We start from the raw sequence: 12761 nt of genomic DNA, 5'->3' as shown, positions 1-12761 counted from the left end.
GCTGGGCAAAGCGAGCCCGCCCTCTTTCCGAACCCTCTCCAAACCGCGTCACCTGTGCCGGGTCCCGGGGCGACTCGCGCGCGGGCGGCAGTGAGCCGGGCCGGGAGAGGGCTGCGCGTGGTTACAGGAGCCTGGTCATCCGGCCCGGCCCGAGGACTGGCGCCGGCAAGGGCCGTCCCACGAGATGCTCGGCGGGAGCCAGGGGAGCCTTGGGCTCCGGGCCGCTGGAACAGCAGCGGAGGCTACTGCTGCCGCCGCGGCCGCCCGGACTGCGGGCTCGGGTTACCGCAGAGCGTCTCCTTAAAGGGGCCGCGGCGCTCGGGCTACGGCTACGGCTCCCCGCGGCTCCGACCCCCGGCCAAAGTGGGCGGGGCCCCGAGGCGGGCGGTGGGGCCGACCTTTGGGTGATGGAACTTGGGTCCCGGAAAGAGCTCAAAAACGGGAGCATGCGAGGCGGGCTGCGATGGGATTCTGGAAGAGCACACCTCGCTTGGAACAGTGCTCGGTTCCGCGTCTTTCCGAAGCAAGTAACAGAACTAGCAAGTGGGGCTACGGTCTGAGTCCGTTCTCGCAGAGGTCAGTACCTGGGCTCGCCACGTAACCAACATTCTTTTCAGACTATAAATTTACGTTCTGCTTTAGTTGTCCAGATTCTGCGTGAATGAAGCGCATGGTCTGACGATCCGAAAGGAGGTGAAAGGGCAATTGCTGATTTTCCTGCCACGTTGCGTTCCTCGCCGTTTCCGTTTCGGGCTGCAGGTGCGTTCCAAACTGGGTAGGGGGCGTTTGTGGAAAAGGCCAATGCTTTGGAAGCCGCCGCCTCTGGAATCCAAGAAAAACACCACCTCCGTGCGGAGTCCCTCTGCTGTCAGGGCAGGGAAGTAGAATCTGCAGTTCTGAGGGGAGCTGGCTGAGAATTCCAAGTTGCCCAGTGCATGAAGTTTGCCAATAAACAGTAGCTCTTCTCATTTGCTAAATATGGCCTCAGAAACTTCCAAGTGTCCTGGATCAACACGATAGAATTGTTTTGAATAAAACAAAATAATAAAGAAATACGTTCTGGTTGTTATAATTTGCACACCAAAAAAATCACAAATACATTTTTTTAAGAAAGAGCCTCACTGAGGCTCAATTTCTTCATCTGTATAATCGGGATGATAATTCATAGACACCTCTGAAGTGTCTTGCTAAATGGACTGCAGACTGACGTAGAAAAGACAGAAACCTGCCCTGTAGTCAAACAGGGAAGATCTTGCAGGCCCCCACATTTCCCCTTTTCTCTCTAAGACTCTTGGGACATACCCGGGCACCAATGCCCTTTGACTACAACGTATCCCGTCACAGTTGTTTCACAATGTGCATAGTCCTTGACGACGTTTTTTGCTCCGTACGCACACGGGTATTTCGTAACTATCCACGGGCAGGATGGTCGTGCACACCTGCGCGATCAGCCCTGCCAGTACAGAGGGCAGCTATCATCTCAGGAATCTGCATTGACTGCTCCTCCAGACTCTGTCCTGCGCTTGTCTGCAGTGACATGGCAGTTGCTCTGCCCTTTCCTGATAAACACACCATGATTATCTTTGATATGCATATTCTCTAACACCCACAGCAGGAGCCAACTCCATCTAAGCCCGCAGAAATCCAGTATCCTCTAGTCCCCCCACTACTGATGCTTCATCAAATCTGCAGAATTGTTCATAGAGAGCATGTAAGTGAATACATCAATGACAAGGCCTGAGATATGAAAGGAATTCAGTAAATACTAGTTGAATTTTTAAGCTTTTAAACTAATTAAAACTCAATGACCTTCAGGAGGTTGAAGAATACATCAACTAGTTTTCCTCAAAGTTTTAATGCAGCTTAATTTCTTCAAAAATATCCATTTCACTATTTACATTTAGATCTTTAATTGCTATTCTTAACTTTGTTTTACCAATACTCTTTTTTCAAGGACAGTTCCCCCAAATTCTGTCTTTATTACCCTGAAGTTTTTCTGCATTTTGAATATGAGGTTGCAAAGCTGGATTGCACTTTTTATATTTTTGTTCACTGGAACAGTTCCAAGAAACAGTTCCGAGAAATGAAATTATCCATTCACACTGAAAAAAAAAGAAAGAAAAAGAAATAATACTGACATTCTTTTCAGACAAATTTTCCTGATAAATTTCTGTTTCAAAAAATTTCTAAACTTCTAATTAGAGCCAATTGTTTGGAAAACTGAGACCAAACTGCAGTTTCTTCCTGAAATAACAAGATAACTAAAGCAAAAGTATTTTGGGGGAGACTGCCTCAGTTCTCCACTCTGCTCTGTTAGTGAAGATAAAACCAAAATGGCACCAAACATTTTGATCAGAAAAGTTGAGTTAGTCAGTAACAACTATGTCCACGTACAGGTTTTCCTTTAATTGGTAGTTTTAGTATATTAAGACTTTTGTGTAAGGTTTTTTGTACTTTCTTTTTCAGAATTTTTCAAGAAGAAACTATTTCAGGATATTAAGAGTGGTTATCTCTGGGTGGATGAGATTCTATGTCTTGTATTCTTTGTTTCTCTTATTTTATGAAATTTTCTTCCCATTATATATATATATGTCTTACTTTGTTTGAATTTTTATTTTTACTGAAAGTAATACATTTAAGTGAAAATTCAAGTGGTTCTTAAAGGCTGTAAACAAAAAATACCCAAGAGTTTTATCAGTTCCCTAACCAGCTTCTCCACCACCTAGCTTCACCCCCTAGAATACCTAGCTTCACCCCCTAGAACACCTAGCTTCACCCCATTTCCACACAACCTGCTTGGTGTTCTACATTTCCTAAATGATAAACTTATACCAAGGTCTCTTGATTTTCAGTTTTAGACTTTAGTTATTGACTTCTTATCATATATTTGAGGATTTTTAGCTCCTATCCACACCACCACTCACTTTGCCCCCAACTTTCCTTCTAACATAGACACGTCACAACTCTCATTCGAGTCAGCACTTAAGGTTTATATCATCTGGAAAATACACTGATCAATACAAGGTGTTGCTGAATCAAGTAAGGTACCAGGATAATGCTTTTCTTGAAAATTTCTTGCTTTTTCCGGAGTTAAATGCTTTGTTTTTTCACATTTAAAAAATGTATCTAATCTAAACTGAATTTTACCCATGTGCTTCTACACATCTATCAAATGCCATCAACATTATCTTCTAATGCCCAGACACGACTTCTTGTTTATTCTCTTACATTGCTAAAGCACAGACTCCAGTCACTTACTCAGAAGGGGTGCATGGAAGATAAATTTTTAGAGGGCTTGACTGTCTGAAAATGTCTCTTTTCTAGTCTCATCCTTGACTGACCATTTGGATAAGTTGCAGATCATTTTCCCTTTGCTTTTTAAGAGAATCGTTCCATTGTCTTTTAACTCCAGCATTGCGTTGAAATATCTAATACCTTTCGAGTTCCCATTCCTCTGTATCTGACCTATTTTCCTTCTAGAATCTTCCCATTGTCTCTAGCAGTCTGAAAGTTCACAGTGGTGTGCCTTAGAATGTTTCTCTTTTCACTGATTGTGCTAGATACTCAAGGGTTCTTTTGACTTTATCTGTACTTTTTTCCTTTCATTATTTCTTTGCTAATTTCCTCCCTCCCATTTTCTCTGTTCTCCCTTTGTGAATTACTGTTAGTAGGATATTGGGACTTCAATGTTGTTATTCAGTCACTCAGTCGTGTCTGATTCTTTGTGACACCATGGACTGCAGCACACCAGGCTTCCCTGTCCTTCACCAACTCCTGGAGCTTCCTCAAACTCAGGTCCATCGAGTTGGTGATGCCATCCAACCATCTCATCTTCTGTCATCCCCTTCTCCTCCTGCCTTCAATCTTTCCCAGCATCAGGGTCTTTTCTAACGAGTCAGCTCTTCATATCAGATAGCCAAAGTACTGGAGCTTCAGCTTCAGCATCAGTCCTTCTAATTAATATTCAGGACTGATTTCCTTTAGGACTGACTGGTTTGATCTCCTTGCAGTCCAAGGGAGTCTCGAGAGTCTTCTCCAACTCCACAGTTCAAAAGCATCAGTTCTTCAGCACTCAGCTTTCTTTATTAAAGTCTGTCACTGTTTCCCCATCTGTTTGCCATTAAGTGATGGGACCAGATGCCATGATCTTCGTTTGTTGAATGCTGAGTTTTAAGCCAACTTTTCCACTCTCCTCTTTCACTTTCATCAAGAGGCTCTTTAGTTCCTCTTCGCCTTCTGCCATAGGATGGTATCATCTGCATATCTGAGGTTACTGATATTTCTCCCAGCAATCTTGATTCCAGCTTGTGCTTCATCCAGCCTGGCATCTCTCATGTTGTACTCTTCATATAAGCTAAATAAGCAGGGTGACAATATACAACCTTGACGTACCTCTTTCCCAATTTGGAACCAATCCATTGTTCCATGTCTGGTTCTAACTGTTGCTTCCTGACCTGCATACAGGTTTGTCAGGAGGCAGGTCCGGTGGTCTGGTATTCCCATCTCTTGAAGAATTTTCCACAGTTTGTTGTGATCCACACAGTCAAAGGTGTTAGTGTAGTCAATGAAGCAGATGTTTTTTCTAGAATTCCCTCGCTTTTTCTGCGATCCAACAGATATTGGCAATTTAATCTCTGGTTCCTCTGCCTTTTCTAAATCCAGCTTGAACATCTAGAAGTTCTCAGTTCACATACTGTTGGGAGACTGGCTTGGAGATTTTTGAGCATTACTTTGCTTCCATGGGAAATGAGTGCAATTGTGCAGTAGTTTGACCATTCTTTACCATTGCCCTTCTTTGGGATTGGAATGAAAACTGACCTTGTCCAGTCCTGTGGCCACTGCTGAGTTTTCCATATAATGGGACTTTAATATTATTCTCTAAATGTTTGTCCTTTTATGTTATTGATCATCTGTGCATCTTTTTTTTTCTACTGTCTAAGACAGGGGTTGTAAATTGGGAAGAGAGAGAGTTGGTTCTCCCCACCTCACCCCAGCCATTTGGCAATGTCTGGTGATATTTTTGTTGGTCACCACAGGGTAAGAGGCATGCACTGGCATCTAGTGAGTAGAGGCCAGGGAGGCTGCTAACCATGTTAGAATGCACAGGAGAGCCTCTCACAACAAAGAATTTCCAGCCCACATGTCAGTCATGCCAAGATTGAGAAATTCTGGACTAGGAGAATTACTTAACTTTATCTTCCAACCTTCTGAAGTTTCTAGTTCAAACATATTTTTCTTTCCCATTCTCTGATTAGCTCTTTCATTATGGGAACTCTACATCCAAATATATATATATATATACATACCCATTTCACAGAAGGATTGTGTTGGTAGTGGTACAGTGGTAGAATGCAGGCTAGCTGTATGAAGTATGGACCTACTGGTCCAAGAGCTTTGTTAACAACTTTCAGCAATCTCCCTTTTTCAGGTTTTTGCCTCGCCCCTGCCCTCTGTGTTACACTGTATCTCCAAATGCTAAGCACTTAGGTTAAACTCTCTTCCACTTTGCCAAGTCAATTACAGTTGGTCTGCCATTTCTGTGGATGTACATCCCAGGTGTAGGAAGGGCAGACTGTTGACTGTTTCTGTTGTTGTTCAGTCACTCAGTCATGTCCGAGTCTTTGAACCCCATGGACTGTGTATGACAAACTCCCCTGTCCTCCACTACCTCCAGGAGTTTGCTCAAATTCATATCCATTGAGTTGGTGACGCTTTTTAACAATCTCATCCTCTGTTGTCCTCTTCTCCTTTTACCCTCGGTCTTTTCCAGCATCAGGGTCTTTTCCAGTGAGTTAGCTCTTTCCATCAGGTGGTCAAAGTACTGGAGCTACAGCATCAGTCCTTCCAATGAATATTCAGGGTTCATTTCCTTTCGGTTTGATCTCCTGGTTTGATCTCCTTGCAGTCCAAGGGACTTTTAAGAGTTTTCTCCCAGCACCACAATTTGAAAGCATCAATTCTTTAGTGTTCAGCCTTCTTTATGGTCCAGCTCTCACATCCATAAGTGACTACTGGAAAAACCATAGCTTTGACTATATGGACCTTTGTCGGCAAAATGATGTCTCTGCTTCTTAATATGATGTATAGGTTTGTCACAGCTCTCCTTGAAAGGAGCAAGTGTCTTTTAATTTCAAGGCTGCAGTCACTGTCTGCAGTGATTTTAGAGCCCAAGAAAATATCTGTCACTGCTTCCACTTTTCCCCTTCTATTTGCTATGAAGTGGGGGACTGGATGCCATGACCTTGTTTTGAATGCTGGGTTTAAGCAAGCTTTTTCACTCTCCTTTCCCACCCTCATCAAGAGGTTCTTTAGTTCTTTTTCATTTTCTGCCATTAGCATGGTATCATCTGCATATCTGAGGTTGTTGATATTTCTCCCAGCAAGCTGGATTCCAGCTTATGACTCATCCAACCAAGCCTTTCAGATTATGTACTCCACATAGAAGTTAAATAGGCAAGTCAGCCTTGTCATACTCCTTTCCCAACTTTGAACCAATCTGTTTTTCCGTCTGGTTATAACTGTTGCTTCCTGACCCGCATACAGACTTCTCAGAGTAATGTGGTCTGGTATTTCTATCTCTTTAAGATTTTTCCGTAGTTTGTTCTGATCCACACAATCAAAAGCTTTAGCATAGTCAATGAAGCAGCAGTAGATGTTTTTCTGGAATTCCCTCACTTTCTCCGTGATCCGATGGATGTCAGCAATTTGATCTGTGGTTCCTCTGTCCTTTCTAAACCTACCTTGTACATCTGGAAGTTCTCAGTTCACAAACTGCTGAAGCCTAGCCTGAAGGATTTTGAGCATAACTTTACCAGATATGAAATGAGTGCAACTGTACAACATTTTTAACATTCTTTTTCATTGCCCTTCTTTGGGATTGGAATGAAAACTGACCTTGTCCAGTCCTGTGGCCACTGCTGAGTTTCCCAAATTTGCTGGTATATTGAGTGCAGCACTTTAACAGCATCATCTTTTAGGATCTGAAATAGCTCAGCTGAAATTACATCATCCCACTAGCTTTGTTTGTAGCAATGCTTCCTAAGGCCCACTTGGTTTCACATTCCAGGATGTCTGGCTCTAGATGAGTAACCATCCCTCGTGGTTATCCAGGTCATTAAGACTTTTTTGGTATAGTTCTTCTCTGTATTCTTGCCATTTCTTCTTAATCTCCTCTGCTTCTATTAGGCCCTTGCTGTTTCTGTCATTTATCATGCCCATCCTTGTATGAAATGTTCCCTTGATATTTCCAATTTTCTTCAAGAGATGGCTAGTCTTTCCCATCTTATTATTTTCCTCTACTTCTTTGCATTGTTCATTTAAGAAGGCCTTCTTATCTCTCCTTGCTATTCTTTGGAACTCTGCATTCATATGGGTACATCTTTCCCTTGCTCCCTTGTGTTTGCTTCTCTTCTTTCCTCAGCTATTGTAAAGCCTTCTCAGACAACCACTTTCCTTTCTTGCATTTTTTTTTTTCTTGGAGATAATTTTGGTCACTACTTCCTATACAGTGTTACAAACCTCCGTCCATAGTTCTTCAGGCACTCTGTCTATCAGATCTAATCCTTTGAATCTATTTGTCACTTCCACTGTAAAATCGTAAGGGATTCGATTTAGGTCATACCTGAATGGCCTAGTAGTTTCCCTACTTTCTTCAATTTAAGCCTGAATTTTGCAATAAGGAGCTCATGATCTGAACCACAGTCAACTCCAGGTCTTGTTTTTGCTGACTGTATAGAGTGTCTCCATCTTTGGCTACAAAGAATATAATCAATTTGATTTCAGTATTTACCATGTGGTGATGTTCATGCATAGAGTCATCTCTTGTGTTGTTGGAAGAGGGTGTTTGCTATGACCAGTGTGTACTTTTGCCCTACTTCATTTTGTGCTTCAAGGCCAAATTTGCCTATTACACCAGGTATCTGTTGACTTCCTTTTTTTGCATTCCAGTCCCCTATGATGAAAAAGACATCTTTTTTGGTGTTCATTCTAGAAGGTCTTTTAGGTCTACATAGAACCAGTCAACTTCAGTTTCTTTGGCATTAGTGTTTGGGGCATAGATCTGGATTACTGTGATACTGAATGGTTTGACCTGAAAACAAACTGATATCATTCTGTCATTTTTTGAGACTGCACCCAAGTGCTGCATTTCAGACTTTTGGTAACTATGAGGGCTATTCCATTTCTTCTAAGGGATTCTTGCCCACAGTAGTAGATATAATAGTCATCTGATTTAAATTCACCCATTCCTGTCCAATTTAGTTCACTCATTCCTTAGATGTCAATGTTCAATCTTGCCATCTCCTGCTTGACCAGGCCCAATTTATCTTGATTCATGTACCAAACATTCCAGGTTCCTAGGTAATATTGTTCTTTACAGCACTGGACTGCACTTTCACCACCAGACACATCCACAACTGAGCATCGATTCAGCTTTAGCCCAGCCATTTTACTCTTACTGGAGCTATTAACAACTGCCCTCCGTTCTTCCCCAGTAGCATACTGGACACCTTCCAACCTGGGAAGCTCACCTTCCAGTGTTATATCTTTTTGTCTCTTCATGGTGTTCATGGGGTTCTTGAGGCAGCAGTACTGGAGTGGTTTGCCTTTTACTCCTCCAGTTCTGTCATAACTCTTCACTATGATACTCTTTGGGTGGCCCTGCATGGCATGGCTCATAGCTTCGTTGAGTTATGCAAGCCCCTTCACCACGACAAGGCTGTGATCCATGAAGGGGATCTCTCCCAATTTGCCAAGTCAGATATCAGTTCAGTTCAGTCGCTCAGTCATGTCCGACTCTTTGCAACCCCATGAATCGCAGCACGCCAGGCCTCCCTGTCCATCACCAACTCCCGGAGTCCACCCAAACTCATGTGCATCGAGTCGGTAATACCATCCAACCATCTCATCCTTTGTCATCCCCTTCTCCTCCTACTCCCAATCCCTCCCAGCATCAGGGTCTTTTCCAATCAGTCAACTCTTTGGATGAGGTGGCCAAAGGACTGGAGTTTCAGCTTCAACATCAGTCCTTCCAATGAACACCCAGGGCTGATCTCCTTTAGGATGGACTGGTTGGATCTCCTTGCAGTCCAAGGGATTCTCAAGAGTCTTCTCCAACACCACAGTTTAAAAGCATCAATTCTTCGGCGCTCAGCTTTCTTCACAGTCCAACTTTCACATCCATACATGACCACAGGAAAAACCATAGCCTTGACTAGACAGACCTTTGTTGGCAAAGTAATGTCTCTGCTTTTCAATATGCTATTTAGGTTAGTCATAACTTTCCTTCCAAGGAGTAAGCATCTTTTAATTTCATGGCTGCAATCACCATCTGCAGTGATTTTGGAGCATCCAAAATAAAGTCTGACACTGTTTCTACTGTTTCCCCATCTACTTCTCATGAAGTGATGGGACCAGGTGCCATGATCTTCATTTTCTGAATGTTGAGCTTTAAGCCAACTTTTTCACTTTCATCAAGAGGCTATTTAGTTCCTCTTCACTTTCTGTCATAAGGGTGGTGTCATCTGCATATCTGAGGTTATTGATATTTCTCCTGGCAATCTTGATTCCAGCTTGTGCTTCTTCCAGCCCAGCATTTCTCATGATGTACTCTGCATATAAGTTAAATAAACAGGGTGACAATATACAGCCTTGACGTACTCCTTTCCCTATTTGGAACCAGTCTGTTGTTCCATGTCCAGTTCGAACTGTTGCTTCCTGACCTGCATAGAGGTTTCTCAAGAGGCAGGTCAGGTGGTCTGGTATTCCCATGTCTTTCAGAATTTTCCAGTTTATTATGATCCACACAAAAAAGTCTTTGGCATAGACCTTACTAATGGACCAAATTTTCTATTTTCCAAATAGAAAAGTGGTAATAAAGTGGTAACCTCTGACTAGAAATTTATAAAGATTCAAAGCCAGTTTCAACTTTAATGGGGAAACACTGGAGAATTCCTGCTCAGGTCAAGAGGAAGATAAGAGGGGTGGTGACTCTTCCTCTGCTAATACAGTGGTACTAGAGGTATCAGTCAAAGGTCCTGGAGAAAGAGAGAAAGTAAAGACAGTAACTACTGGGAGAAAAAGGTTAATAAGTTGTAATTATTTGTATATTATGATTAAGTAATTAGAAAACTCCAAGAAGATCAACTGAAAAATATAAACAATAGAAAATTAAGTATGGGAGGAGGATATAAAATTAATTTGTGAAAACCTGTGATATATATAGATATGTGTATATACACACAATACCCACTTATAAAATAAAAGCCTCCACTTGTAACTGCAGCAAAAAATATCAAGTGCCTTGGAATAAATTTAATGAGGAACATGAAAAACTTATATGAGAAAACCTTTAAAACATTCTTATAGGAGCCAAATGTAGACTCAAACAATGAAATGACAGGCCATGTTTTTAAATAGGAAAAGTCAATGTATGTCAATTCTCAAAAATTTTTAATTTTTAAATTTATTGCAATGTTAATGAAAATCAAAAGAAACTATTTTCTGGAATAGGACAAGCTGATACTAAAGTTCATATGGAAAAATAAGTAAGCAAGAATCACCCAAAAAACTCTTTTGAAAAGGAAAAAAATCTTCCAATATATATTAAAAAATACTAGCAGACCTCAATAATGAAATATTTTGGGATAAGCCATAGGAATAGAGATACTAATGGAACTAAGTAGAAAGTCCAGAAACAAACCCAAATACATGTCATCTCAAATCAGTAGTATAAAATGGACTTTTTAATAAATAGATAATGTGGAAAAGATAAATTTAAATCTGTATCTCATATTGTATACTAGGATAAATTCAAATGGGTCAAATATATAAACTGTGAACACAAATGAATCTACTCTAAGAAAATATAAGTGAATTTTTTTCCTACCTTGGGATGGGAAGGCCTCTCTATGACTCAAAATCTAGAAATCATAAAATATTAATAAATCTAACTAAAAATAAAAAACTTCTATAAGGCAAAACTAATAACAATAACATGAGCAAAGTTGAAATATAAATTACAAACCAGGGAAAAAATATCTAGTACTCAAATCACAGATAAAGAGCTAATCTCCTTAATATATATGAAGCTTCTAGAAATTAAGAAGAAAAAAAGACCTGCAGCCATCCCCCCTGAAAATAGGATGTTGACAAGAGATATAAAAAGAAATATAAAAATGACCCTTAAACATTATAAATGGCCCTCATTCATTAAAGATAAGCAAATTACAACTGACCAACCTCATCCCATCCATACACAGATTGTTATGTTACCTTCTCAGTATTCTCTCACTACATTCTCTTTAGAGTGGCTCTATCTAGCATCATTTTGAGGGAAAAAATGGGACATTTATGAAGTTGTGTCTTTCTTCAAGTTCTATATCCCACACATTTTGTTAATAAGGCATATAGGTCTTAAGAAGACAACATTAGAGTATTACTGCTTATCAACATACTAAAATTCATGCTTGCTGTTTTGAAATGTGAATAACCCATATATTGGTATGATAAAAATCAGTATGTTCCTTATCCTTAGCCTATGAACAATCATGTTTTTTAAAAAATAAGTTGATAGATTATTCATAAGTAGTTTTCATCGTTTTCAAATATAATTTTAGAATTTAGAAATATTCCTTAGTATAAACATCTACCCCAGCTCCATCCTCTGCCAAATATATTCAGTTCCAAAAGAATCAAATTTTGTAGTGATATAATTCAGCTACTTCATTGGTCATATGCTCATATGCACTGGCCATATAAACTATCCGAAAAGTAACTAAAGTTAAAAAATAAGCAATTTTCATGACAGTACTTTTTTAATATACAAACATAATATCTCCCTTATAAGTGAAGTGAAGTTGCTCAGTCATGTCTGACTCTTTGCAACCCCATGAACTGGGGCCTACCAGGCTCCTCAGTCCATAGGATTTTCCAGGCAAGAATACTGGAGTGGGTTGCCATTTCCTTCTCCAGGGGATCTTCCCAACCCAGGGATCAAACCCTGGTCTTCTGCATTGCAGGCAGATGCTTTACCATCTAAGCCACCAGGGAAGCCCATCTCCCTTATATGTCCCAATCAAATTGATCTCTTAATGTCATTATGGTTTTCGTTCATGTGATTGTTGTTGCTATTTAGTCACTAAGTCATGTCCAACTCTTTGAGACTCTGTAGATTGTAACCTGTCAGGCTCCTCTGTCCATGGAATTTCCCAGGCAAGAATACTGAGGTAGGTTGTCATTTCCTTCTCCAAGTGATCTTCCTGACCCAGGGATCAAACCTGCATCTCCCACGTTGGCAGCAATTCTTTACCACTGAGCCACCAGGGAAGCCCATTCATGTGGTAGTATTACTATAATCAACCCACAAATTAAACTGTGTTCATCACTAACTGAAGTGACTGTTTTCAGCACTCTGTATAAGAAGTTAGAAGCATTAAGAATGACAGTTATAATCACTCTTTTTATAGAAAATAATATTCTGAAAACAGTACATCCTACAAAAACAGAAAACATTCTGATCTGCCAGTTAATCTTGAGGCTTGTGTTCTTTGCCTTTTAATACAAACAAAACATTTTTGCCCTCCAGTAAGTAACAGTTTCAAAAAATTATCATCTCTTTTCAAAATACTTCTGTTATACTTTGTAATATACTAAGAAGCCAATCTAGCTTTAATAAAAAAAGAAATCATCCATTGGAAATTTTTTTTCCACCAGAAAATGTGTGGTTCTAGTCACAGATTTTTAAATTCTCCTTGCCAGAAAAT

The 12761-nt window shown here is 40.5% G+C and overlaps 1 protein-coding gene across 6 annotated transcripts in view; it reads right to left on the bottom strand.

Moving 5' to 3' along the window:
* The window catches only part of TLCD4 (TLC domain containing 4), a 115527-nt gene that overhangs the window by 68793 nt on the left and 33973 nt on the right, over window positions 1–12761 (bottom strand). Inside the window, exon 1 of one of the 6 annotated variants that reach the window (XM_012176788.5) lies at window positions 399–768. The exons of 3 other annotated variants lie outside the window; for them this stretch is intronic. The gene's annotated coding sequence lies outside the window, so the exon portion shown is untranslated. Of the gene's footprint in view, window positions 1–52; window positions 274–398; window positions 769–12761 lie in introns of those variants that run through there. 2 more of the 6 variants (XM_012176780.5, XM_004002215.6) reach the window with 2 other exon arrangements.

Source organism: Ovis aries, chromosome 1, assembly GCF_016772045.2.
Source record: "Ovis aries strain OAR_USU_Benz2616 breed Rambouillet chromosome 1, ARS-UI_Ramb_v3.0, whole genome shotgun sequence".
Lineage (NCBI taxonomy): Eukaryota > Metazoa > Chordata > Mammalia > Artiodactyla > Bovidae > Ovis > Ovis aries.
Note: the sequence above shows the minus strand (reverse complement) of the source record. Positions and strands in the feature narration are given on the sequence as shown.